The following is a 10327-nucleotide window of genomic DNA, read 5'->3' as shown; positions in this document are numbered from 1 at the left end:
TTGATGGCTCACTTGGAGATAATATTGGGGCTGCTGGCCTTGTGATCAACAGTTATTTCCTCGTGTTCTTCTTTCTTGTAGTTACTGGTGGTGGCTTCTTGAGTTCTTGTAGTGCTTTGTGGGCCTCTCTTGTAAGATCTTATACTTGAAGGGCTCGTTTGGTTCGCGGGAAAAGAAGGGGGGAAAGTGTGGTCAACGGGAAAGTAATGAAATGCCTCTTGTTTGGTTGGAGTTTTCAAAGGAGAGAGAAGGGAAAGTTGTATTCCCATGGGAATATGATTCCCACATTTCATGGGAAAGTCTTTTCCATAAGAAACATGGGAAAGTTACTTTCCCATGAGGCGGGAATCACTCAATTTTTACTTTTTCCCCAAAAGTCCCTTCAACATTAAAGAAGCATTAAAGAGGCATTAACAACCTATTTTTTATTAAGGGCATAATAGGAATTATACATAACTTTCCTAAGAAAGTGGATGGCCAACCAAACATAAGCACTTTGGAAATTTGTCACTTTCCCATGATCAACCAAACATGCCAAAAGTACTTTCCTAGGCATTCTCTTCCTAGGAATTTGTTTCCCAGGAATCATATTCCTAGGAGGAAAAATATTTTCCGCGAACCAAACGAGCCCGAATAGGTTTTCTGTCGCTAATTTCATAGAGTTTGTCTCGGAAAATTTGTGCTGGAACCAACAGGCCGATAGGTATTGATTCCCATGACCTGATTTATTTTAAAGCTGGATAATGGATTTTATTCAAGTTTCTTTCTATTTATTCACAAATCAAATAATTCCCCAAAGTTATTGAGTTAGATGGCCTAACCTTGGACATACTCCAGAAATATGATTACATTTTTTTACAAAAAATATTGAATTAATATTCTATTTGAGGAAAAAGAAATTATAATTCTAACAGACTAACTTTTAATTGCACGGTGGAGAATTTAAACATCTTAAAATAAAAAAGAATATCTTTCTAATTTTTCAAAAACCTAAATAATATCTTAAACTTAAATCGGCCCAAAGTCTGGGCCACTTCGGCTGATTCATCAACCATGGCAGTCTATTTATAGCAAGCCCTTCAAGCTTCGCTCAGCATATTGATGAGCTACTCGAACTCAAATCGAGCTTGAGTCAAGCCTCAACTTAATTTCAACTGTTTAAGCTTGGCCCTTTAATCCTTTTTTTTTTTTTTTTGTGAGCTTAGGCTGTGGAGTAAAGCTTCTTTATTATGCTCAAGTTGAGCTACTCTATAAGTTTTAAGATTGTTTGAGCTCGACTCATTTTCCAGAAAACCTGAGTCAGGATCGAGCCGAGCTCGAGATACTTGTGAGAAGCCCGTATCGTGTACGGCCCTTGAGTGTTGTCATTATATGATACCTATGCGGTACATGAATCTCATGCTTGTAAATGTTGTATGGCCCAAACAATCATAGCCATCATGCAAGCAAGAAACAGCCATAATTGATTGACACGACCACTTCAGTCGGACACGATTCCAACTCGTTCACAAAGCTACATCAAGTAGTGTGAAACACTCCATCGGACTCCAACTATTTTTAATACAACATTGGTAACTATTATTTCTGACTTCATTGATGGGAAATATATTCATGCCTCTTGAATGATTAGTAAGGCACAACTTAGATGACAAGAAAACGAGAAAAAAATTAGAGGTTTGTTTAAGCATTGTGACCTGTTTCTATTCATTTTATATAACTCTATTCCTTCCTAAAGAAAACTTTATATAACTACTGTAGTTCTATATAACTATATTACTGTTATTATATCCCTAATTGACTTGGATTTTCAATTTATAGATGACTAGTATGCCACCAAATTATTCTAACTATTTTTTACATTGTTAGAAATTGGAGGAAATCAAATTGTAAAATTTAAATTAATATGTTTTTAAAAATAATAACAGATAAGGAGAGATGTTGTTATTGAGATGAAAAAAGAGAAATTACTTTAAATTAAAGCTTATTCAATAAATTAGAAAATATATTTAGAGTGAAGAAGAAGTAATTTTATATAGTTTGAGTTTCAGCATCGAGCCAGATCTAGTTCAGGTCAGAATATGTCTATTTTTTGTTGACCTAAATCAGACTTAGATGATATACAAGTTGAAAATATACGACTCAAATCTAACATAGATTTCAGATTTGGTTCAATTTTTGAGCTCCACCCAACACATTGATCTTCAAACAAGACCGGGCATCCCATCCTTTGCTGAGATTATTATGAATTTTGAAGCAAGAAGAAAACCTACTTCTATTTCTTTTAGTTCTCCAAGTAAACCCAAACTCTGTTTCCATTAGTTCAAGTCCAGCCCAATATATGCAAGGGAGGGATGTTTCGAACCAAGAAGAAGAGCAAGGTGGCCAGAGCTCGAGCGATCTCCTTGAATCATTTCTACATCTTGTCTTAGTAGGCTAATTCTAGTATTCTCCACCGAAAATTGGTACAAAACTTTGTAAATAATTAAAAATTGCAGGGTTGAGATTTGTCGTTGCAGACTCAATTAGAATCACTTTTGCTTTGATGGTTGTCGATTTCTTTTAGGTTGTCGGCATCCATGAGATCCAATTCCTGTAAACTGGTGGCATGTCGTAGTCCTTCTGGAAGAGCTCTCAGCTTGCGACACACTCTAAGTTCCAGCTTCTTGAGACGAGGCAGCAACTTGGGGGCTCATCTACTTTCTTCACCAACCCCCTCCACTATACCAAACAAGCGATCATTCTTCCCAGTTGTCCCTCCAGCCAAATACCAGCTCTTCAAGCTTGGGACATGCAGTCCCTTCTGCTATTGATGCACGGGGGCTAAGAAATTCAGGTCCGATGGTTTTAATTGCATCTGCTCCATCAATGCCAAGGGATTTCAGCTGGGGCAGCAGGCCAGTGGAGGAAGTTGCGGACATGATATACAATCATTGAGCTGTATGGATGTCAGATTAGGAAAAGAGACATCCAAAGAAGGTGACATCATCCAGCTGAGAAATCCATTGGCATAGAAGAAATCGATCTCAAGTCTTTGTAGGTCGGTGGATTGAGGAGAGAGCTCAATATAATATTTTAAATCCCAGTGTAATATAGTATATTTCAAATTTTTAAAAAACTAATTAAAATTATTATAGCAATATTTAAAATTTTTAATGGATTATGTATTCTTTTTTAAAGAATGATTAGGATTAGTTTAGAATCCAGACGATGGAAAATTAAGTCACTTTTAGATAGTTTAAGAATTAAGTATTTAAGGATGTATGTGTGTATTACGTGCCTGCATATATATGTTTCTGTGTATGTTGTTGTTGTTTTGGTATGCATTACGAACTATAACATATAAACATGGTGTATAATAATTTTACTTTTAGTATTTTTTTTTCTTTTGATAAGTAGTAACAAATGGTTTTATGGTTAGTCGTTGGAAGATGCAGCCAACTCTATCAATATAGACCCCATTGAGGATAGCAAATGGGTTGGTTCATATAGGGTATCGAGCCAGATCTAGTTCAGGGCAGATTATGTCCTTTTTTTGTTGACCTAAATCAGACTTAGATGATATACAAGTTGAAAAATATACGACTCAAATCTAACATAGATTTCAGATTTGGTTCATTTTTTGAGCTCCACCTAACACATTGATCTTCAAACAAGATCCGACACATCTCTTACTATATCAGAAAGTTTCCTAATAGCTGGGCATCCCATCTTATGCTGAGATTATTATGAATTTTGAAGCAGAAGAAAACCTACTTCTATTTCTTTTAGTTCTCCAAGTAAACCCAAACTCTGTTTCTATTAGTTCAGGTCCAACCCAATATATGCAAGGGAGGGATGTTTCAAACCAAGAAGAAGAGCATGGAGGCTAGAGCTCGAGTGATCTCCTTGAATCATTTCTACATCTTGTCTCAGTGGGCTAATTCTAGTATAAATAATTGAAAATTGCAGGGTTGAGATTTGTCGTTGCAAACTCAATTAGAATCACTTTTGCTTTGATGGTTGTCGATTTCTCTTAGATTGTCGGCATCCATTAGATCCAATTCCTGTAAACTGGTGGCATGCCGTAGTCCTTCTATAAGAGCTCTCAGCTTGCGACGCACTCTAAATTCCAACTTCTTGAGACGAGGCAGCAACTTCGGAGCTCCTCTTCTTTCTTCACCAACACCTCCACCATACCAAACGACGATTCTTTCCAGTTGTCCATCCAGCCAAATACCAGCTCTTCAAGCTTGGAAAATGCAGTCTCTCCTGCTGTTGATGCATAGGGGCCAAGAAATTCAGGTTCGATGGTTTTGATTGCATCTGCTCCATCAATGCCAAGAAATTTCAGTTGGAGCAGCAGGCCCAGTAGAGGAAGTTGCGGACATGATATACAATCATTGAGCTGTATGGATGTCAGGTTAGGAAAAGAGACATCCAAGGAAGGTGACATCATCCAGCTGGGAAATCCATTAGCATAGAAGAAATCGATCTCAAGTCTTTGTAGGTCGGTGAATTGAGGAGAGAGCTCAATGTAATATTTTAAATTCTCAGTGTAATATAGTATGTTTCAAATTTTTAAAAAACTAATTAAAATTATTGTGGCAATATTTAAAATCCTTAGTGGCTTATGTTTTCTTTTTTAAAGAATGATTAGGATTAGTTTAGAATCTAGACGATAGGAAATTAAGTCACTTTTAGATAGTTTAAGAATTAAGTATTTAAGGATGTATGTGTGTATTACGTGCCTGCATATATATATTTTTGTGTATGTTGTTGTTGTTTTAGTATGCATTACGAACTATAACATAGAAACATGGTGTATAATAATTTTACTTTTAGTTTTTTTTTTCTTTTGATAAGTAGTAACAAATGATTTTATGTTTGTCGTTGGAAGATGCAGCCAACTCTATCAATATAGACCCCATTGAGGATAGCAAATGGGTTGGTTCATATAGGGCATCGAGCTAGATCTAGTTCAGGTCAGATTATGTCCATTTTTTGTTGACCTAAATCAAACTTAGATGATATACAAGTTGAAAAATATACAACTCAAATCTAACATAGATTTTAGATTTGGTTCAAATTTTGAGCTCCATCCAACACATTGATCTTCAAACAAGACCCGACACATCTCTAACTATATCAGAAAGTTTCCTAATAGCTGGGCATCCCATCCTATGCTGAGATTATTATGAATTTTGAAGCAGAAAGGAAACCTATTTCTATTTCTTTTAGTTCTCTAAGTAAACCCAAACTCTGTTTCCATTAGTTCAAGTCCAGCCCAATACATGCAAGGGAGGGATGTTTTGAACCAAGAAGAAGAGCATGGTGGCTAGAGCTCAAGCGATCTCCTTGAATCATTTCTACATCTTGTCTCAGTGGGCTAATTCTAGTATTCTCCACCAAAAATTGGTACAAAACTTTGTGAATAATTAAAAATTGCATGGTTGAGATTTGTCGTTATAGACTCAATTAGAATCACTTTTGCTTTGATGGTTGTCGATTTCTCTTAGGTTATCGGCATCCATGAGATCCAATTTCTGTAAACTGGTGGCATGTCGTAGTCCTTCTAGAAGAGCTCTCAGCTTGCGACACACTTTAAGTTTCAGTTTCTTGAGATGAGGCAGCAACTTGGGGGGCTCCTCTTCTTTCTTCACCAACCCCCTCTACCTTACCAAACGACCATTCTTTCCAGTTATCCATCCAGCCAAATACCAGCTCTTCAAGCTTGGGAAATGCAGTCCCTCCTGCCGATGATGCACAGGGGCCAAGAAATTCAGGTCCGATGGTTTTGATTACATTTGTTCCATCAATGCTAAGGAATTTCAGGTGGGGCAGCAGACCCAGTGGAGGAAGTTGCGGACATGATATACAATTATTGAGCTGTATGGATGTCGAGTTAGGAAAAGAGACATCCAAGGAAGGTGACATCATCCAGCTAGGAAATCCATTAGCATAGAAGAAATCGATCTCAAGTCTTTGTAGGTCGGTGGATTGAGGAGAGAGCTCAATGTAATATTTTAAATCCTTAGTGTAATATAGTATGTTTCAAATTTTTAAAAAACTAATTAATTTTATTGTAGCAATATTTAAAATCCTTGGTGACTTATGTTTTCTTTTTTAAAGAATGATTAGGGTTAGTTTAGAATCCAGACGATGGAAAATTAAGTCACTTTTAGATAGTTTAAGAATTAAGTATTTAAGGATGTATGTGTGTATTACGTGCCTGCATATATATATTTTTGTGTATGTTGTTGTTGTTTTAGTATGCATTACGAACTATAACATAGAAACATGATGTATAATAATTTTACTTTTAGTTTTTTTTTTCTTTTGATAAGCAGTAACAAATGATTTTATGTTTGTCGTTGGAAGATGCAGCCAACTCTATCAATATAGACCCCATTGAGGATAGCAAATGGGTTGGTTCATATAGGGCATCGAGCCAGATCTAGTTCAGGTCAGATTATGTTCATTTTTTGTTGACCTAAATCAGACTTAGATGATATACAAGTTGAAAAATATACAACTCAAATCTAACATAGATTTTAGATTTGGTTCAAATTTTGAGCTCCATCCAACACATTGATCTTCAAACAAGACCCGACACATCTCTAACTATATTAGAAAGTTTCCTAATAGCTGGGCATCCCATCCTATGCTGAGATTATTATGAATTTTGAAGCAGAAAGGAAACCTATTTCTATTTCTTTTAGTTCTTCAAGTAAACCCAAACTCTGTTTCCATTAGTTCAAGTCCAGCCCAATACATGCAAGGGAGGGATGTTTTGAACCAAGAAGAAGAGCATGGTGGCTAGAGCTCAAGCGATCTCCTTGAATCATTTCTACATCTTGTCTCAGTGGGCTAATTCTAGTATTCTCCACCAAAAATTGGTACAAAACTTTGTGAATAATTAAAAATTGCATGGTTGAGATTTGTCGTTATAGACTCAATTAGAATCACATTTGCTTTGATGGTTGTCGATTTCTCTTAGGTTATCGGCATCCATGAGATCCAATTCCTGTAAACTGGTGGCATGCCGTAGTCCTTCTAGAAGAGCTCTCACCTTGCGACACACTTTAAGTTTCAGTTTCTTGAGATGAGGCAGCAACTTGGGGGGCTCCTCTTCTTTCTTCACCAACCCCCTCCACCTTACCAAACGACCATTCTTTCCAGTTATCCATCCAGCCAAATACCAGCTCTTCAAGCTTGGGAAATGCAGTCCCTCCTGCCGATGATGCACAGGGGCCAAGAAATTCAGGTCCGATAGTTTTGATTACATTTGTTCCATCAATGCTAAGAAATTTCAGCTGGGGCAGCAGACCCAGTGGAGGAAGTTGCGGACATGATATACAATTATTGAGCTGTATGGATGTCAAGTTAGGAAAAGAGACATCCAAGGAAGGTGACATCATCCAGCTAGGAAATCCATTAGCATAGAAGAAATCGATCTCAAGTCTTTGTAGGTCGGTGGATTGAGGAGAGAGCTCAATGTAATATTTTAAATCCTTAGTGTAATATAGTATGTTTCAAATTTTTAAAAAACTAATTAATTTTATTGTAGCAATATTTAAAATCCTTGGTGGCTTATGTTTTCTTTTTTAAAGAATGATTAGGGTTAGTTTAGAATCCAGACGATGGAAAATTAAGTCACTTTTAGATAGTTTAAGAATTAAGTATTTAAGGATGTATGTGTGTATTACGTGCCTGCATATATATATTTTTGTGTATGTTGTTGTTGTTTTAGTATGCATTACGAACTATAACATAGAAACATGGTGTATAATAATTTTACTTTTAGTTTTTTTTCTTTTAATAAGTAGTAACAAATGATTTTATGTTTGTCGTTGGAAGATGCAGCCAACTCTATCAATATAGACCCCATTGAGGATAGCAAATGGGTTGGTTCATATAGGGCATCGAGCCAGATCTAGTTCAGGTCAGATTATGTCCTTTTTTTGTTGACCTAAATCAGACTTAGATGATATACAAGTTGAAAAATATACAACTCAAATCTAACATAGATTTTAGATTTGGTTCAAATTTTGAGCTCCATCCAACACATTGATCTTCAAACAAGACCCGACACATCTCTAACTATATTAGAAAGTTTCCTAATAGCTGGGCATCCCATCTTATGCTGAGATTATTATGAATTTTGAAGCAGAAAGGAAACCTATTTCTATTTCTTTTAGTTCTTCAAGTAAACCCAAACTCTGTTTCCATTAGTTCAAGTCCAGCCCAATACATGCAAGGGAGGGATGTTTTGAACCAAGAAGAAGAGCATGGTGGCTAGAGCTCAAGCGATCTCCTTGAATCATTTCTACATCTTGTCTCAGTGGGCTAATTCTAGTATTCTCCACCAAAAATTGGTACAAAACTTTGTGAATAATTAAAAATTGCATGGTTGAGATTTGTCGTTATAGACTCAATTAGAATCACATTTGCTTTGATGGTTGTCGATTTCTCTTAGGTTATCGGCATCCATGAGATCCAATTCCTGTAAACTGGTGGCATGCCGTAGTCCTTCTAGAAGAGCTCTCAACTTGCGACACACTTTAAGTTTCAGTTTCTTGAGATGAGGTAGCAACTTGGGGGGCTCCTCTTCTTTCTTCACCAACCCCCTCCACCTTACCAAACGACCATTCTTTCCAGTTATCCATCCAGCCAAATACCAGCTCTTCAAGCTTGGGAAATGCAGTCCCTCCTGCCGATGATGCACAGGGGCCAAGAAATTCAGGTCCGATGGTTTTGATTACATTTGTTCCATCAATGCTAAGGAATTTCAGCTGGGGCAGCAGACCCAGTGGAGGAAGTTGCGGACATGATATACAATTATTGAGCTGTATGGATGTCGAGTTAGGAAAAGAGACATCCAAGAAAGGTGACATCATCCAGCTAGGAAATCCATTAGCATAGAAGAAATCGATCTCAAGTCTTTGTAGGTCGGTGGATTGAGGAGAGAGCTCAATGTAATATTTTAAATCCTTAGTGTAATATAGTATGTTTCAAATTTTTAAAAAACTAATTAATATTATTGTAGCAATATTTAAAATCCTTGGTGGCTTATGTTTTCTTTTTTAAAGAATGATTAGGGTTAGTTTAGAATCCAGACGATGGAAAATTAAGTCACTTTTAGATAGTTTAAGAATTAAGTATTTAAGGATGTATGTGTGTATTACGTGCCTGCATATATATGTTTCTGTGTATGTTGTTGTTGTTTTAGTATGCATTACGAACTATAACATATAAATATGATGTATAATAATTTAACTTTTTGTATCTTTTTTCTTTTTATAAGTACTAACAAATAGTTTTATGCTTGTCATTGGAAGATGCAGCTAACTCTATCAATATAGACCCCATTGAGGATAGCAAATGGGTTGGTTCATATAGGGCATCGAGCGAGATCTAGTTCAGGTCAGATTGTGTCAATTTTTTGTTGACTTAAATCAGATTTAGATGATATACAAGTTGAAAAATATACGCCTCAAATCTAACATAGATTTCAGATTTGGTTCAATTTTTGGGCTCCACCTAATACATCGATCTTCAAACAAGACCTGACACATCTCTAACTATATCAAAAAGTTTCCTAATTGCTAGGCATCCCATCCTATATTGAGATAATTATAAATTTTGAAGCAGAAAAAAACCTACTTCTATTTCTTTTAGTTCTCCAAGTAAACCCAAACTCTATTTCCATTAGTTCAAGTCCAGCCCAATATATGCAAGGGAGGGATGTTTCGAACCAAGAAGAAGAGCATGGTGGCTAGAGCTCGAGCAATCTCCTTGAATCATGGGCTAATTCTAGTATTCTCCACCAAAAATTGGTACAAAACTTTGTGAATAATTGAAAATTGCAGGGTTGAGATTTGTCGTTGCAGACTCAATTAGAATCACTTTTGCTTTGATGGTTGTCGATTTCTATTAAGTTGTCGGCATCCATCAGATCCAATTCCTGTAAACTGGTGGCATGTTGTAGTCCTTTTGGAAGCGCTCTCAGCTTGCGACACACTCTAAGTTTCAGTTTCTTGAGACGAGACAGCAACTTGGGGGCTCCTCTTCTTTCTTCACCAACCCCCTCCACCATACCAAATGACCATTTTTTTCAGTTGTCCATCGAGCCAAATACCAACTCTACAAGCTTGGAAAATGCAGTCCCTCCTGCTATTGATGCACGGGAGCCAAGAAATTCAGGTCCGATGGTTTTGATTGCATCTGCTCCATCAATGCTAAGGGATTTCAGCTGGGGTAGTAGGCCCAGTGGAGGACATTGCGGACATGATATTCAATCATTAAGCTGCATGGATGTCAGGTTAGGAAAAGAGACATCCAAGGAAGG

This window comes from Phoenix dactylifera, chromosome 6, assembly GCF_009389715.1.
Source record: "Phoenix dactylifera cultivar Barhee BC4 chromosome 6, palm_55x_up_171113_PBpolish2nd_filt_p, whole genome shotgun sequence".
In the NCBI taxonomy this organism is placed as follows: domain Eukaryota; kingdom Viridiplantae; phylum Streptophyta; class Magnoliopsida; order Arecales; family Arecaceae; genus Phoenix; species Phoenix dactylifera.
Note: the sequence above shows the minus strand (reverse complement) of the source record.